Consider the following 16,022-nt stretch of genomic DNA (forward strand, 5'->3'; position numbering starts at 1 on the left):
TATTATTAAATGAAGCTTATCAACATTATAAAAGGCATGGATTTGGATATAAGTTGCCATTATTTTTTCAGGCTAGAGTCTTTGGTTTTGCTCTTTGAGGCTATATACATGAGTTCAAATGGAGTTCTGGGAAGCAGCCTTAATTTCAACTCTATGTTCATGTGTAATCCTAACATTGACTTTATACTTTTTTCTTCCTTTTAAAATCTTTCTTCTGGACTTTTAAATCAAACCAAATAAAGAAATATAGTATGATTAACTCTATGTATCCTTAGTATCCTTTAATAGTTAAGAAATTTTCTAATCTTATTTCCTGAGTAGTTTTCTCTAAACACACATTTCTTGGAAATTTTAATAAAAATCTCACACATCATGCCATCTCGTGTAAATGTTTCATAATGAATTTCCAACTAATAAAGAAATTTACATGGTATATCAGTTTTTTAGAGCTGCCATAACAAAGTATAACAAATTGGGTGACTTAACAGAAATTTATTGTCTCATAATTCTGGAGATTGGATATTTGCAATCAAGGTTCCAGCAGGGCCATGTGCCTAATGAAGGCAGTAAGAAAGTAACTGTTCCATGTCTCTCCTGGCTTATAAATGACCAACTTCTCCTTGTGTCTTTTACATCACTTTTCTCTATGTCTGTCAGTCTCTGTGTCCAAATTCCCCCTTTTTATTGGATTAAGGCCCACATAATAATCTTATTTTAACTTAAGTTTCTCTATAAATACTCTCTCAAAATAAGATGACATTATGAGTATTTGGATTAGGACTCCAATTTATCATTTGGGAGCTGAGAGGACACAAATCAACCATAATAAGCAGTAATCCATTAAACACCATTATTACACTAACAAAATCCTTAATAGTGTCTAATACCAGTTTCCTATTCAGGTTCTCCTATTTAAATCTAAAATATCTTTGTAGAGTTGATTTGTTCAAATCAGGAGCCAATGTCCACACATTTTTATTAATGTTGTCTTTTTTATTCTGTAATTGACCATATCCACCGTGTGTGTGCCTATGTGTGTGCGTGTGTGTGTGTGTGTCTGTGTGTGTGTGTAAATGTCATTGATTTGTCAAGTGATTCATTTGTTCTGTAGAATGTTGCACATCTTGGATGACTGAGTCATTTCTCCTGGTGTCATGTAACTTATTCTGCTGTTACTTATTATGCATAAACTGACAATTATATCCAGAGGATCGATCATATTCAAGTTCAGATTTTTTATTCTGGTTCATATCAGGAAGTCACTTTTAATGATGCTCAAATTCACCCTTATTTCTGCATTATAAATTTCCCATCAATATTTAATCCAGTAAAATTCACTGATAATCATTACCTAAATCTCTAAATCTATAATTTTATAAGGATTACAAAACAGCAATATTCTAATTCTATTTCTTCTTTCATATTTTTAGAAGGAATCCTTACTAAAGAACTCTGCCTCATTATCCAGAATAGCATGATATGTTTCCTTTATTTACTAACTTTCAATATAAAAAGTTGGTTCTAGTAACTTATGTTAATATCATTGTGAATATATGGATTTTAAAATATTTATTGTATTTTGATCAATAGTAGTCATGATTCCTTTTGATGCTAAAATTACCCCACCTTGGACCAGATGCAGCCCTATCTGCCTAGTTCTGGCAACTTACATGCTTGCTAGCATATGTCCCAGGCTCATCTTTTAGGTATGTATGTTTTCCTAATCCAGAAATAGACTATTTCTCATTTCATGCTTTCTAGCTCAAATAGCTAAATCAGTATATATTTTCAGTTACCAGTTTTGATCTATTTTCTTTTGTAGTCTTAATTTTCTTATCTCAATGAATAGCAAAGACTCCTAGTTAAAATTGTAATATCCAACAAAATCTACATAGGGAAGGAATTCCTATTACTAATTTAGGCCTTTAAATAGTCCTTCAATTACAGGATTAATTTAACTTTTGATAGAACTTTCAGAATAACCAAGGAGATAAGTCACTAAAAGGATATGAGGGAATTTATACAACATAGTTTTTGCCCTAAATTCAAAATGGTTTGAGCCTCAGACTTACATGTGATTTCATGTTTTCATATATATTTTCTCATGCTGTTTAGTGAACATCTGCAAATGACTTTTCAGTGGAAGTAGACTCATAGATTTTAAAAAACACACAAAACTTTAAACACTTCAAGTGTTGGTATACTTTACAACAATATCTGCCAATAATTTTTACATTTTCTTTCATTTTTGAGTTCAATATAGTCACATATGTCCTGTGGGTATTAAGGAAAAGATAAGTTCCAGGATACAAAACCAGAGAATGCACAGTTTTACGAGACTAAATTAGATCTGGTTAAAGAAGAACATCTACTTGTAAATTCTCAAGCATGGCATTGAAACTTGCTTTTTCAAAAGGCAGATTCTGGATGTTCTGATTTAGTAAGTACAAAACCTCATTAGATGACGAGTATGTTTTCTGCTTCTGTTATACCTTTTATTCCTCTCATTATCTTTTGGACTCAGCCAATCTATGCTCTCTCTGCTGCCGGAAGCTATCGGTGCAGAGGCTGACAGTTGTAGGGAGCTGCAGTTCAACTGCACTGTTAAGATTCTAGCAATGCACATTTAAATAAGTTAGTTACCTGCCCTAGATGGTTTGGCTCAGTGGATAGAGTGGATGGACTGAGGGATCCAGGGTTTGATTCCAGTCAAGAGCATATGTCTTAGTTGTGGGCTCAATCCCAGCCATGGTTGAGGTATGTGGGAAGCAACCAATGTTTCTTTCTATTTTTTTTTTCCGCTGCTCTTTTTTTTTATTATTATTAGTTAAGGTATTACAAATGTGTCCTCATCCCCCCCATTAACCCCCAACCTCCCCCCCCCCACACACAAACTCATGCTCCCATCCCCCTGTTGTCCATGTCCATTGGTTTGGCTTATATACATGTATACAAGTCCTTCTGTTGATCTCTTCCCCTTACCCCCGCCCTCCCCTACTTTCCTTCTGGGGATTGATAGCCTGATCGCTGTTTCTCAGTCTTTGGGTCTGTCCCTTTTCATCAGTCTATGTTGTTCTCTATAATCCACAAATGAGTGAGATCATGTGGTATTTATCTTTCTCTGACTGGCTTATTTCACTTAGCATAATGCTCTCCAGTTCCATCCATGCTGTTGCAAAAGGCAAGAGTTCCTTTTTTTTTTTACCGCAGCATAGTATTCCATTGTGTATATGTACCACAGTTTTCTAATCCACTCATCTGCTGATGGGCACCTAGGCTGTTTCCAAATCTTAGCTATGGTGAATTGTGCTGCTATGAACATAGGGGTGCATATATCCTTTCTAATTGGCGTTTCTGGTTTCTTGGGATATATTCCTAGTAGTGGGATCATTGGGTCAAATGGGAGTTCCATTTTCAGTCTTCTGAGGTAGCTCCATACTGTTCTCCACAGTGGCTGCACCAGTCTGCATTCCCACCAGCAGTGCAGAAGGGTTCCTTTTTCTCCACATCCTCTCCAACACTTGTTGTTTGTTGATTTGTTGATGATAGCCATTCTGACAGGTGTGAGATGATAACGCATTGTCGTTTTGATTTGCATCTCTCGTATAATTAGTGACTTTGAGCAGGTTTTCATATGTCTTTCGGCCTTCTGTATGTCCTCTTTCGAAAAGTGTCTATCTAGGTCCGTTGCCCATTTTTTTATTGGATTGTTTATCTTCCTTTTGTTAAGTTTCATGAGATCCCTGTAAATGTTGGAAATTAAACCCTTATCGCTGGTATCATTGGCAAATATGTTCTCCCATGCAGTGGGTCTTCTTGTTGTTTTGTTGATGGTTTCCTTTGCTGTGCAAAAGCTTTTTATTTTGATGTAGTCCCATTTGTTTATTTTCTCTTTAGTTTCCATTGCCCTAGGAGCATTATCAGAGAAGAAATTTCTTCGGCATATGTTTGCGATTTCGATGCCTGTGGATTCCTCTAGTATTTTTATGGTTTCCCGTCTTACGTTTAAGTCTTTTATCCATTTTGAGTTTATTTTTGTGTATGGTGTGAGTTGGTGATCTAGTTTCATTCTTTTGCATGTATCTGTCCAATTTTCCCAACACCATTTATTGAAAAGACTGTCTTGACTCCATTGTATGCTCTTGCCTCCTTTGTCGAATATTAATTGGGCATAGTGGTTTGGGTCAATTTCTGGGGTCTCTATTCTATTCCATTGATCTATATGTCTGTTCTTGTGCCAGTACCAAGCTGTTTTAAGAACAGTGGCTTTGTAATACAGTTTGATATCTGGTATTGAGATCCCACCTACTTTGTTCTTTCTCAGGATTGCTGCAGCTATTCGGGGTCTTTTTTTATTCCAGATGAATTTTTGGAACGTTCGTTCTAGATTTGTGAAATATGCCGTTGGTAATTTAATGGGGATTGCATTGAATCTATAAATTGCTTTGGGTAGTATGGACATTTTGATGATGTTGATTCTACCAATCCATGAACACGGTATATTCTTCCATCTGTTTATGTCTTCCTCTATCTCTTTTTTCAGTGTCTTGTAGTTTTCAGCGTATAAGTCTTTTACCTCCTTAGTTAAGTTTATTCCTAGGTATTTTAATATTTTTGGTGCAATGGTAAATGGGATTGCTTCTGTAGTTTCACTTTCTGTAAGTTCACTATTGGTGTAAAGAAATGCCATGGATTTCTTAGCATTAATTTTGTATCCTGCTACATTGCCGAATTCATTTATTAAGTCTAATAATTTTTTGATGGAGTCTTTAGGGTTCTGTATGTACAGTATCATGTCATCTGCAAATAAGGACAGTTTTACTTCTTCTTTTCCAATCTGGATGCCTTTTATTTCTTCTTCGTGTCTGATCGCAATGGCTAGTACTTCCAGTACTATGTTGAACAGGAGTGGTGAGAGGGGGCATCCCTGTCTTGTTCCTGTTTTTAGGGGGAATGGTTTTAGTTTTTGCCCATTGATTATGATGTTGGCTGTGGGTTTGTCATATATGGCTTTTATTATGTTGAGGTATGATCCCTCAATTCCTATCTTGCTGAGAGTTTTTATCAAGAAAGGGTGTTGGATTTTGTCAAATGCTTTTTCCGCATCAATTGATATGACTATGTGGTTTTTTTCTCTCAATTTGTTTATGTGATGTATCACGTTTATTGATTTGTGGATATTGTACCATCCTTGCATCCCTGGGATAAATCCTACTTGGTCATGGTGTATGATCTTTTTGATGTGCTGCTGGATCCGATTTGCTAGGAATTTGTTGAGGATTTTGGCATCTATGTTCATGAGGGATATTGGCCTATAATTCTCTTTCATTGTATTGTCTTTATCTGGTTTTGGGATTAGGGTGATGTTGGCTTCATAGAATGAGCTGGGAAGTGCTCCTTCCTCTTGGATCTTTTGACATAGTCTGAGGAGGATAGGTTTTAGGTCTTCCTTGAATGTTTGGTAAAACTCCCCTGTGAAGCCATCTGGCCCCGGGCTTTTGTTTGCTGGAAGCTTTTTGATTACTGCTTCGATTTCCTCCATAGTTATTGGCCTATTGAGATTTTTAGATTCTTCCTGGTTAAGTTTTGGAAGGTTGTATTTATCTAGGAATATGTCCATTTCCTCCAGGTTGTCTAGTGTGTTGGAGTAGAGTTGTTCATAGTATTTTCTAACAATCCTTTGTATTTCTATGGGGTCTGTTGTTATTTCTCCTCTTTCATTTCTGAGTTTGTTTATTTGGGTCCTCTCTCTTTGTTTCTTGGTGAGCCTGGCTAGAGGTGTATCAATCTTGTTTATCCTTTCAAAGAACCAGCTCTTGGTTTTGTTGATCTTTTGTATTGTTTTTTTGGTCTCTATGTCGTTTATCTCCGCTCTGATCTTTGTTATTTCCTTCCTTCTGCTTACAGTGGGCTTTTTTTGTTGCTCTCTTTCTAATTCTTCGAGTTGTAGAGTTAGGTCATTTATTCTCATTGTTTCTTGTTTCTTGCAGTAGGCTTGTAGAGCTATGAACTTCCCTCTCAAGACTGCTTTTGCTGTGTCCCATAGGTTTTGGATTGTTGTGTTTTCATTGTCATTTGTTGCCATGATGTTTTTTATTTCTTCTTTGATCTCACTGGTGACCCAGTCGTTGTTTAATAGCATGCTATTCAGTCTCCATGTGTTTGATTTTTTTGGATTGTTTTTGTTGTAGTTGATTTCCAGTTTTATGCCTTTGTGGTCTGAGAAGATACTTGATATGATTTCAATTTTCTTGAATTTGAAGAGACTTTGTCTGTGACCCAATATATGGTCTATCTTTGAAGATGACAAATGTGCACCTGAGGAGAATGTATATTTTGTGGCTTTGGGGTGAAATGTTCTGAAGATGTCAATTAATTCCATCTGATCTAGTGAGTCATTTAGGATTGATGTTTCTTTGCTGAGTTTCTGTTTAGAGGATTTGTCCAGTGGAGATAATGGGGTGTTAAGGTCCCCTACTATGATTGTATTGCTGTCAATCTCTCCCTTGATCTTCTCCAGAAGATTTCTTACGTATTTGGGTGCTCCTATATTGGGTGCATATATATTTACCAGAGTTATTTCTTCTTGTTGGACTGCTCCCTTTAGTATTATGAAGTGGCCTTCTTGATCTCTTTTTATGTCCTTCACTTTGAGATCTAATTTGTCAGATATAAGTATTGCTACCCCGGCTTTTTTTTCATTTCCATTGGCCTGAAAAACCTTTTTCCATCCCTTCACCATCAGTCTGTGTGCGTCTTTTTTTCTGAGGTGGGTTTCCTGTAGACAGCAGATATATGGGTCATGTTTTCTTATCCACTCATTTACCCTATGCCTTTTGACTGGGGAATTTAATCCATTTACATTTAAAGTTATTATTGATAGAAACTTGTTAGTCGCCATTTTTGTTCTTTACCGCTGCGTTCCTTCTTTGTTTCCTGTTTTTTTTCTATTTACAGCAGACCCTTTAGCATTTCTTGCATTGCTAGTTTGGTTGTAATAAACTCCCGTAGACCGTTTTTGTCTGTGAAGCTCCTGATTTGACCCTCAATTTTGATTGATAGCCTCGCTGGGTATAGTATTCTTGGATTTAGACCCTTCCTTTGCATGACTTTGTATATTTCATTCCATTCCCTTCTTGCCTGATGTGTTCCTGTTGAGAAATCGGTCGCTAGTCTGATGGGGGATCCTTTGTAGGTAACTTTCTGTTTCTCTCTGGCTGCTTTTAAGATTCTTGCTTTGTCGTTGGTGTTTGCCAATTTAATTATTATGTGCCTTGGTGTCGGTCTTTTCGGGTTAATTTTGTTTGGGACTCTGTGAGCTTCTTGGATTTGTGTGAGTTTTTTCCTCCCTATATCAGGGAAATTTTCTGTTACTATTTTTTCAAACAGGTTTTCTAGTCCTTGCTCAGTTTCCTCTCCTTCTGGCACCCCTATTATTCGGATGTTGTTTCGTTTAGCATTGTCCCAGAGTTCTCTTAGGCTCTCTTCCTGCTTTTTAATTTTTTTTTCTAGAAGCTGTTCTGTTTGGGTATTTTTTTCTACCTTGTCTTCTAGCTCGCTGATGCGGTCCTCTGCTTCTTCTAGTCTACTGTTGATGCTTTCTATTGAGTTCTTTATGGCAGTGATGTCGTTTTTCATTTCTTCTTGGTTTCTCTTCATTTCCTCTTGGTTCTTCTTCATTTCCTCTTGGTTCCTAGACATATTGTTGAATTGGTCTTCCATTCTTTTCATCCACCTTATGGCCATTACTCTGAATTCTTTCTCTGACAGGTTGCTTGCCTCCATTGCCTCGATTTCGTTTACTTCCTTTTCTGATGATGCCTGTTTTTCTTTCATATTTGGGTTGGTTCTTTGTTTCACCATGATTTCTCTTCTCAAGGTGTTTGGTTATGTAGTTCTCTCTCTGCTGTGCTGATTCAAAGGCACAAAGTACAACACAACAAGGCACAACGTACAAGGCACCGAACTAAATGCATTCACGATATTAATAACCCCAAATAAAGGTGACCCGCCAAGTGAAGAGAATTAGGGGATAAAGAAGAAAAAAGAGAGAAAGATTAAAGAGAAAAAATAAAAAACAAAAAGGAGTGCCGAAATGAGATTGGGAAAAGGGAGAAAAAAAAAAAAAGAAAGACCAAAAAAACCCAAAAAAACAACAACAACAACAAAAAATTAAGAGAATGAAATAGAGGTGGGGAAGAGGCTATTTGTATGGGGAGAGCAAGGGATTGGAAATTAGATATATAAGTAGGGTGAAATTTAGACAGTGGGTAGAAAGAAGGAATAGGTAAAATCCAAAGCATGAATAGGGTAAGAGAAACGGGACAACAAAAGGGGAAAAGTGAGGAAGAGAGTTTTGGCTTAAGGGTAAATGTGAGATAGAGAGAAATGATGCTAAAGGAACGATGAAAATAGAGTGTAGAACACTAATCCCAAAATAAAATAAAGAAAAATAAAAAAAAATAATAATAAAAAATAAAATGACACTTGAAAAAATGGTAAAAGGATAGCAATAATACTGGTTAAAAAATGTAGTAATTAAAAAGGTAAAATCAGGTGATGAAAAAAAATAAAAAATAAAAATAAAATAAAATAGGTTCTTGATGAAATGTTGAAAAAAGAATTTAAAAAAAAATATATATAAAAATATTCGGAAGTGAAGGTGCTTCAGATCTTCCACTCTTCTTTTTGGCACGCCTCAGTCCTGCCAGGCATTCAGGGGAGTGTTGAACTTCCCTGCGATACACTGTCCCTCCGTGCAGTAAACCACAGACCTGATTTTAAGGCAGGTTGTATTTGTTTACCAGACTGCCTTTATTTGTGATCGCAAAAGAGACAGTTCGTGGCTCTGCCTCTGGGTGGCAGTGTGTCTGGATTGACCTCCGAGGCTATTAGTCCTTTCTATCAGTAGGGTTTTGTTTTTGTTTTTCTCTATGGTATTTGGAACTGATTCGGGAAAGACCACTGCCCAGAGCTGGTTCCTTGCCACTGTCCGCTGTTTCCCAGGCTCCCCAAAAAGAACTTTCCCCTACAGGCTCTGCGAATGACCCCAACTGGGGAATCCCATGCACTGGGTTTAATAATCAAATGCACGGATCAAAGGGGAACTGTAACAAGAGCCTGATAGTTGTGCGAATTCGCAAGCCTCCACCTTCCAGGTCTGCGCGCAGTCTCCGCGCGCCCACTCGCCCCTGGCGCCAAGCAGCCAGCAGATTGGCAAAGACCAAGGCTGCTCCTTTACATCCAGTCCAGCTATGGGCTCATTTTTCGCATTCCCTTCTGCCAGCAGCCCTGTGGGGCCCCTTCCCCACTCGCGGGTCACGCTGGTCCCAACGGCTGCGGACTCTGTGGGGCGCAGATTCCGCCCCGTGTGTGCGAGCTCGGTCCTCCCTCCAACCCGAACTGCAAACCGCACCTTTAGGGGATGTCCAACCTTTCCGTGAGAAGAAGCAGTGCTCGTCTGAGTTCACGCAGTCACGCTGCTTGAGATCCCTTGTTTCCAGGTTAGTAGCTGGTCTCTGGATGCTGGCAACAACCACCCAAGATGGCGCATTCTCCGCTGCTTAGCTGGCGCACCAGGGGAGGCTTCAGCCGCAGTCTCCAACCGTCCTTTTTTTCCTGGGGGTTCTCGGTCTTTCCTATCTGCAGACAGTCTCTCAGCTGAAAATCCTCTGCCTATTCGGGCTGAATGTTACCCGTTTCAGCTGCTCACCCTTATCTGCTCCAGGACAAGGCACAGGACACGTCTGCTTATACCTCCGCCATTTTCCTAAACTCCAATGTTTCTTTCTCTCTGTCTCTCCTCATCCCTTCCACTTTCTCTAAAAATCAATGGAAAAATATCCCTGGGTGAGGATTAACAACAACAACAAAATAATAATAATTACCCGCTGAACGTTTGTAAAGTACTTTCTTGGTCTAGAATAAGAATGGAATTTATGTATCTAGTGGCTTTAAGTAGAAGGGCATTAATCTGATTGAATGGTTGTGATTCTGCATAAATAGAAGACAAAACTATATTTGCATATTGGACCAGAAATGTAAAATATTTTAATTATTTTCCAGGAATATAAATAGATATGCAAGATGCCATATTACAGACTGAGCTCCCCTTGATATTGCCAATACTCCAGGAGTTTCTGTAGACCTCAGGTATCTCAATCTAGCAAAGACCAGTCCATAGGAGGAAAGCCAGTCACATTTTATGCACCTTTGTTCCATTACATTATGGACCAGCTCCAGCTGGAATGATTAGGGAGAAATATGCCTAATTAATGAACATACACTATTAGTTTTAAAAATGTATTAGGATTAGTTGTCCTGGAGAAATATGAACATATTAGCACATGTTACAATGGAAAAAAAATCCTACAAAAGGGGAATAATGCCAAATTGTTATAAATTAAAACTAGAGGCCTATGCACTGGTGGGGTCGGGCCGGCCCACCCCAACTGGGATCATGGGGGGTAATCGGGGGTGGGGCTGGCTAGAGGGTGGGCCAGAGGAATTGGCCGGCTGTCCTTGCCCCCTGGTCGAACTCTTGGTTGAGGGGACAATTTGCATATTGGCCTTTTATTATATAGGATTCTGGATGGCTACTTCCCTGTTGCATGATTCATAAACTATGGTTTTATAAATTGTTAATGGTTGTGTCATGACAATGAATAAGTAAACTTTATTTTATTTTTAAGTTTTCAGACCAAATTATGTAATGATACACAGGATATTTATATGCTGAAAACTATCACTATATTTTTCTATATTTCAGTGAATTTGTTGACATGTTTGTTTCTTATTATTTTTATTTTGCTAAGTGAAGGGCACCTTTATTTCATATATTTCACTACTGTGGTAATACTAGTTCCAGTGCAGTTAATAATAATTTAAATAATTCCATTGTGTTTTCCTGACTTTAAGAGTGTATCGTAAACAGATGCTTTATTGGTGGGCTCTTGAAGGCAAGTTTTCTTATGTTCCCTTTATGAAACACCATTTATCTTACATCTATTGTGGTGAAAGACATGCTGAGCACACATATTTACTAACGCTAGATTATAAGGATGGAGATTCTTCATCATAGCAGAAGTGTGCTTTACTTAAGAAATCAAAGTCTTTTATGTCTATATTGTTCTAGTAACAACTGCATGATAAAAATATCTGTTTGCCTTCTCTGCTCAGCATTTATAGTGGGACATTAGCTCAGTTAACAAGTTAGTAACACATGTAATTAGAATTGGTAAAAATGAAACACTGCTGCAGAATATTTCATGGAAATGAAGAGCATGACATACAACAAAGGAAAGTACATGTAGGAGATGCTGGCAGCTGGTTGTTGATAGAAAAGTCAGTGGTGCCCTAGTCATTTTGGCTCAGTGGATGGGGCGTCGGCCTGCGGACTGAAGGGTCCCAGGTTCGATTCCGGTCAAGGGCATGTGCCTTGGTTGTGGGCACATCCCCAGTGGGGGGTGTGCAGGAGGCAGCTGATCTCTCATCGATGTTTCTAACTTTCTATCTCTCTCCCTTCCTCTCTGTAAAAAGTCAATAAAATATATTTTAAAAAAAGAAAAAAAAAGTCAGTGGTTAATAATTACTCTATCAGGTTGTGGTCAGATACCAGTGGTTAGAGCATCGTCCCAATATGCTAAGGTTGTGGGTTTGTTCCCTGGTCAGGTACATTCAAGATGCAACAGTAAATCCATAAATAAGTGGAACAACAAATCGATGCTTCACTCTCTCTCTAAAAATCAAACAAAGACACAAACAAAAACATTGAAAAAAAAAGTCCTGTCAGGTGTGTCTCAGTTGGTTGAGCATAGTCCTCAGGTACACCAAAAGGTCTTCAGTTTGATTCCTGGTCAGGACACATGCCGGGTTGAGGGTTTGGTCCCTGGTCGGGGTGCATACAGGAAAAAACTGATCAATGTTTCTCTCTCTCTCTTCCTTCTTCTCTTTCTAAAATCAACAAAAGCATATTAAGCAGCAAAAAAACACATAATTACTCTGTCGGGTTTCCTGGTCCTTGGTTGTTTTCATCTGCGCTCCTTCTGTTTGTTTGTTCTGTCTCCCAAGGGGAGCTTGCTGAATAATTACTTAACTTTTGCAAATAGCACTCAAAAGAGAGTATTATAGTGGATTCTTCCTTAAAGGAATATTTACTATAAAAATAACATATGAAATTAATCATTGTGTATTACCTTGTTTTTTTTTCTATTGATATATACCATCAGATTAAACATACTTGTCAGTATTTTTGGTTTATCTTGTTTCAATGCTCCTGATTCTGTAACATTTATAGGTATCCCAAAATTGCATACATCAGAATTAATGATAAAAGGATACCTCTTAGTTTATAAATAAATCACAATTTAAATTGTAAATGTTTTCATAAAGTAATTACAAAAGGAAAAGCACTCTAATAAACACTAGTAATTTTGCACTAATATCTTTGTTTTTACTTGTAATTTGAATTTTAATATCCTGTTGTTTTAACTGGAGTATCTTATTTGTAGAACATAAAGTCAATTTTTAACTCTCTATTAAACAGAAGCATAGGCAGATTCAATGAATAATCCAAAATTCCTCACCAACCCAATGAGCCATAATGAGTGACTTGGTTTATAACTGAATTTGTGTATTTGAAAGACCTGATATTTTAAATCTCACAATTAGTCAAATTTCATTCTCAATGAACAGTTTTTAGGGTTGCTGAATTTGTAAGACAAAAATGACCTATGGAAAATTTTTTGATGTGAACTTCAAGCCCTTCATGTTACTGAAATTATTATAATCAATGTATTTAATTTTAAATGCAAATCAAATGTCCTTTTAAAATGTGTTACATAACTTTTCTATCTTTATGTTTTAGAACTAAATTTTAAAATTTTGTAAAAAATAAATATGTAATATAGATAGGTTTTGTTCGACCTTTTGTGATGTTAAAAATTCATTTATTCATTTAGTTGTTTCAAAACTTTTGACCCAATTATAAAAAATTGACAAACAAGTTATTAATATATTGAATACATAAATATGAAAATGTATTACAATTAGTAAATATACCAAATATGTGAAGAAATAATTTACTCCAAATAATACTTAACGAGCTTTTGAAAAATTATGTTATCTCACTAATTTTAAAAGAAAAATTTTAACCACCAAATCAACAAATGCTTTTTAAATAATATTTTTATTGATTTTAGAGAAGAAAAGAAAGGGGGAGAGAGAGAAACATCAATGATGAGAGATAATTATGGATCTGCTGCCTCCTGCACATCCCCTACTGGGGATGTGCCCTGACGAATCAGACTGATGCCTAACCACCGAGCAATTGCCCAGGCAACAAATGTTTTGAAAATTATGTAGCTCAATGATTTCAAAATGGACACAATAAAATGGACATTTATATATACTGCCACTGAGAATGCAAATTGTCTATTCTTTGAAAAGTAACCTGGAAATATGGATCTGAAGCAATGATAATTTCTATTTCTCCTAGTGAATGATCACCATCCTCATTACATGTACTTAAGTACTACTCAAATAGTTATTCTCCTACATTAAACATAAAAATAACATTTAATCATTACAAATACCATTACATGACAATCGAGATAGTAGTTCTATTCCATTTTAGAGATAGAAAATGAAGGCCATGAAGAAAAATAAAATTACTCAAAACCATGAAGATGGTAAACAGGGGTCTTGAAAATAGGGCTGTCTGGCTTCAACCTTTCACCAGGCAATTATCTGTGGAGGATATTTAAAGTCAAATATCCAATTTACCATAGCTATATTGCCAAATGTCTTTCTCAAAACTTTGTCCTGGATCTTCTGAGGGAATATAGCATTGGTCATTAACTACAGTTTTAAAATAGTAGGGTAATCACCCAACTATGGTCATTATGGAATAAGTTACCAAAAAAATCTAAATTTATTATAACACACTTACACAGAATTCTAGGAAATTGAATTACATATCTTATACAGTGATCTATGTCTTTCTCATAAGTGGCGGCTTGGTGTCTTCTTTCCAGAGGCTTGTAGATTATATTAAAAATGTTTAAATTGTCAGTGCCGTTGTATATATCATATGTATTTATAATGACAAAAAACAAAGTACTTTAAGAGTTATCATTAATTATCTATGGGATAGGAAAATATTCCCAGGTAGAATTTAAAAAAAATTTGTGAGTTACTTGGTTAGATATAATATTAAACAATTAAATACTTAAAATCTATTTTAGATTATTTTAATATATCAGAGTTCAAGATGCATTTTAATGTAAAAATATTGTACTCAGAGAAACATTTTATTAAAAACTTTCTGAGAGGGAGAAATAATGGGTAAGTCATAAGTATTCTTTATTTGGCTTTCCATTAGAAATCCTACCTGAAAATATTGAGGCAGTTATATTGAACTAGAGGCCCAGTGCATAAATTCATGCCTGGTTGGGGTCCCTCGGCCTGGCCAGCAATTGGGGTTGGCTGGCCAGGGGAGGGACCATGGGAGGTTGGCTGTGGGAGTGCACTGACCACCAGGGGGCAGCTCCTGCATTAAGCATCTGCCCCCTGGTGTTCAGTGCATGTCATAGCTACTGGTCAGCTGTCTGGTCGTAATAGTCGCTTAGGCTTTTATATATATGGATACCTCATAGAAAGTTTAAAATGTTCAATTAACAAACGCTAGTAAGCCATATTTATGAGACCTATCACTGTATTATATTTGTCTGGTAATAAAATATTATTAAAGATATAGTGTTTTCAAAATTGTCTTAAGAGTGTAAAAAAACAGTTTTGGAGAAAATGAGGAGGTTAAACAAAATTCTCCATATTCATGTAAAATAAGTATTCAGGTTTTTTATTTGATTCTTTTAGGTAGCTGACTCAGGATTTATGAACTAAAAGATTATATATGTTACAATCTTTTATTATATATATAATCTGTTACTCTATTATATATGTAATATAAATTTAATATCATGACAATTATTGTTCATATAATTTAGTAGGGCCTTAAGTGGGGTTTGATAACATGTTTTAAAAGTTTCCCATATATAAAAAAAGTGTCCCATATGTTTTTGACCATGTTACTTATAGAAGGAGTTATATTCAATATTAAAAATAAGCTCAGGCAATGTGGTCTGAAGTTGACTATATTTTAACTTACGTATTGTGATAAAAAAAAATCATTTATAAGGTAACCTTTACTGAATTGAATGAATGAATCCAACCAGCCATAAATGATCTTCCCTTCCACTGAAGTACCAAATATTTTCTCTGTATTTCTTTTGTCGTTTTTAAAATTTTCTGTACCGCATCATATTTTTTGGACATAAATATTGTGACGACTCATATTGTAAGCTCATTGAGAACATGATTTCTGTCTAGTTAATTAATGCTTATATTGTCTGAAGAACCAAGCTTGAACATTGTGCGAAAATGTGACTAGAGGGTTCTAGTACCCTTTTCCAATATGTGGAAGAGTGTGGGGTTTCTATAACAACAAGCAGGCACTTCTAGACCAGCTGTGAGTCCTATGCAGTTATAAAAAAGAAGGATCTCTTATCCTTTGAGACAGTATGGAAGGGCCTGGAGAGTATTATGCTAAGAGAAATAAGCCAGTCAGAGAAAGATATGTATCACTCATGTGTGGAATCTAATGAACAAAATAAAACTGATGCACAAAATAGATCCAGAAACAGAAGCATGGAACAGACTGATGAAATTCAGGGGGGAGGTGGTGGAGAGGTTGGCGGGGAGAGATTATCCTGGGAACTTATGTGCATATACGCAGAGCCCATGGACACAGAGAATAGTGTGGTGAAGGCCTGGGATGGGGAGGTGTGGAATGGAAGGGGTCAATGGGAATAAAAGGGCACATCTGTAATACTTTCAACAATAAATATAAATTTTAAAAAATGATATTTCTCTTTAAATCAGATGGCTACCATAGCAATTATAACACATAAAATAATAATTGCCCAAAGTTATTATTTATTGACAATAGACATTTATCAACCTGG

General features: G+C 36.4%; 1 protein-coding gene across 1 annotated transcript in view; it reads left to right on the forward strand.

Moving 5' to 3' along the window:
- The window catches only part of MDGA2 (MAM domain containing glycosylphosphatidylinositol anchor 2), a 951,352-nt gene that overhangs the window by 184,716 nt on the left and 750,614 nt on the right, over positions 1 to 16,022 (forward strand).

Source organism: Myotis daubentonii, chromosome 1, assembly GCF_963259705.1.
Source record: "Myotis daubentonii chromosome 1, mMyoDau2.1, whole genome shotgun sequence".
Lineage (NCBI taxonomy): Eukaryota > Metazoa > Chordata > Mammalia > Chiroptera > Vespertilionidae > Myotis > Myotis daubentonii.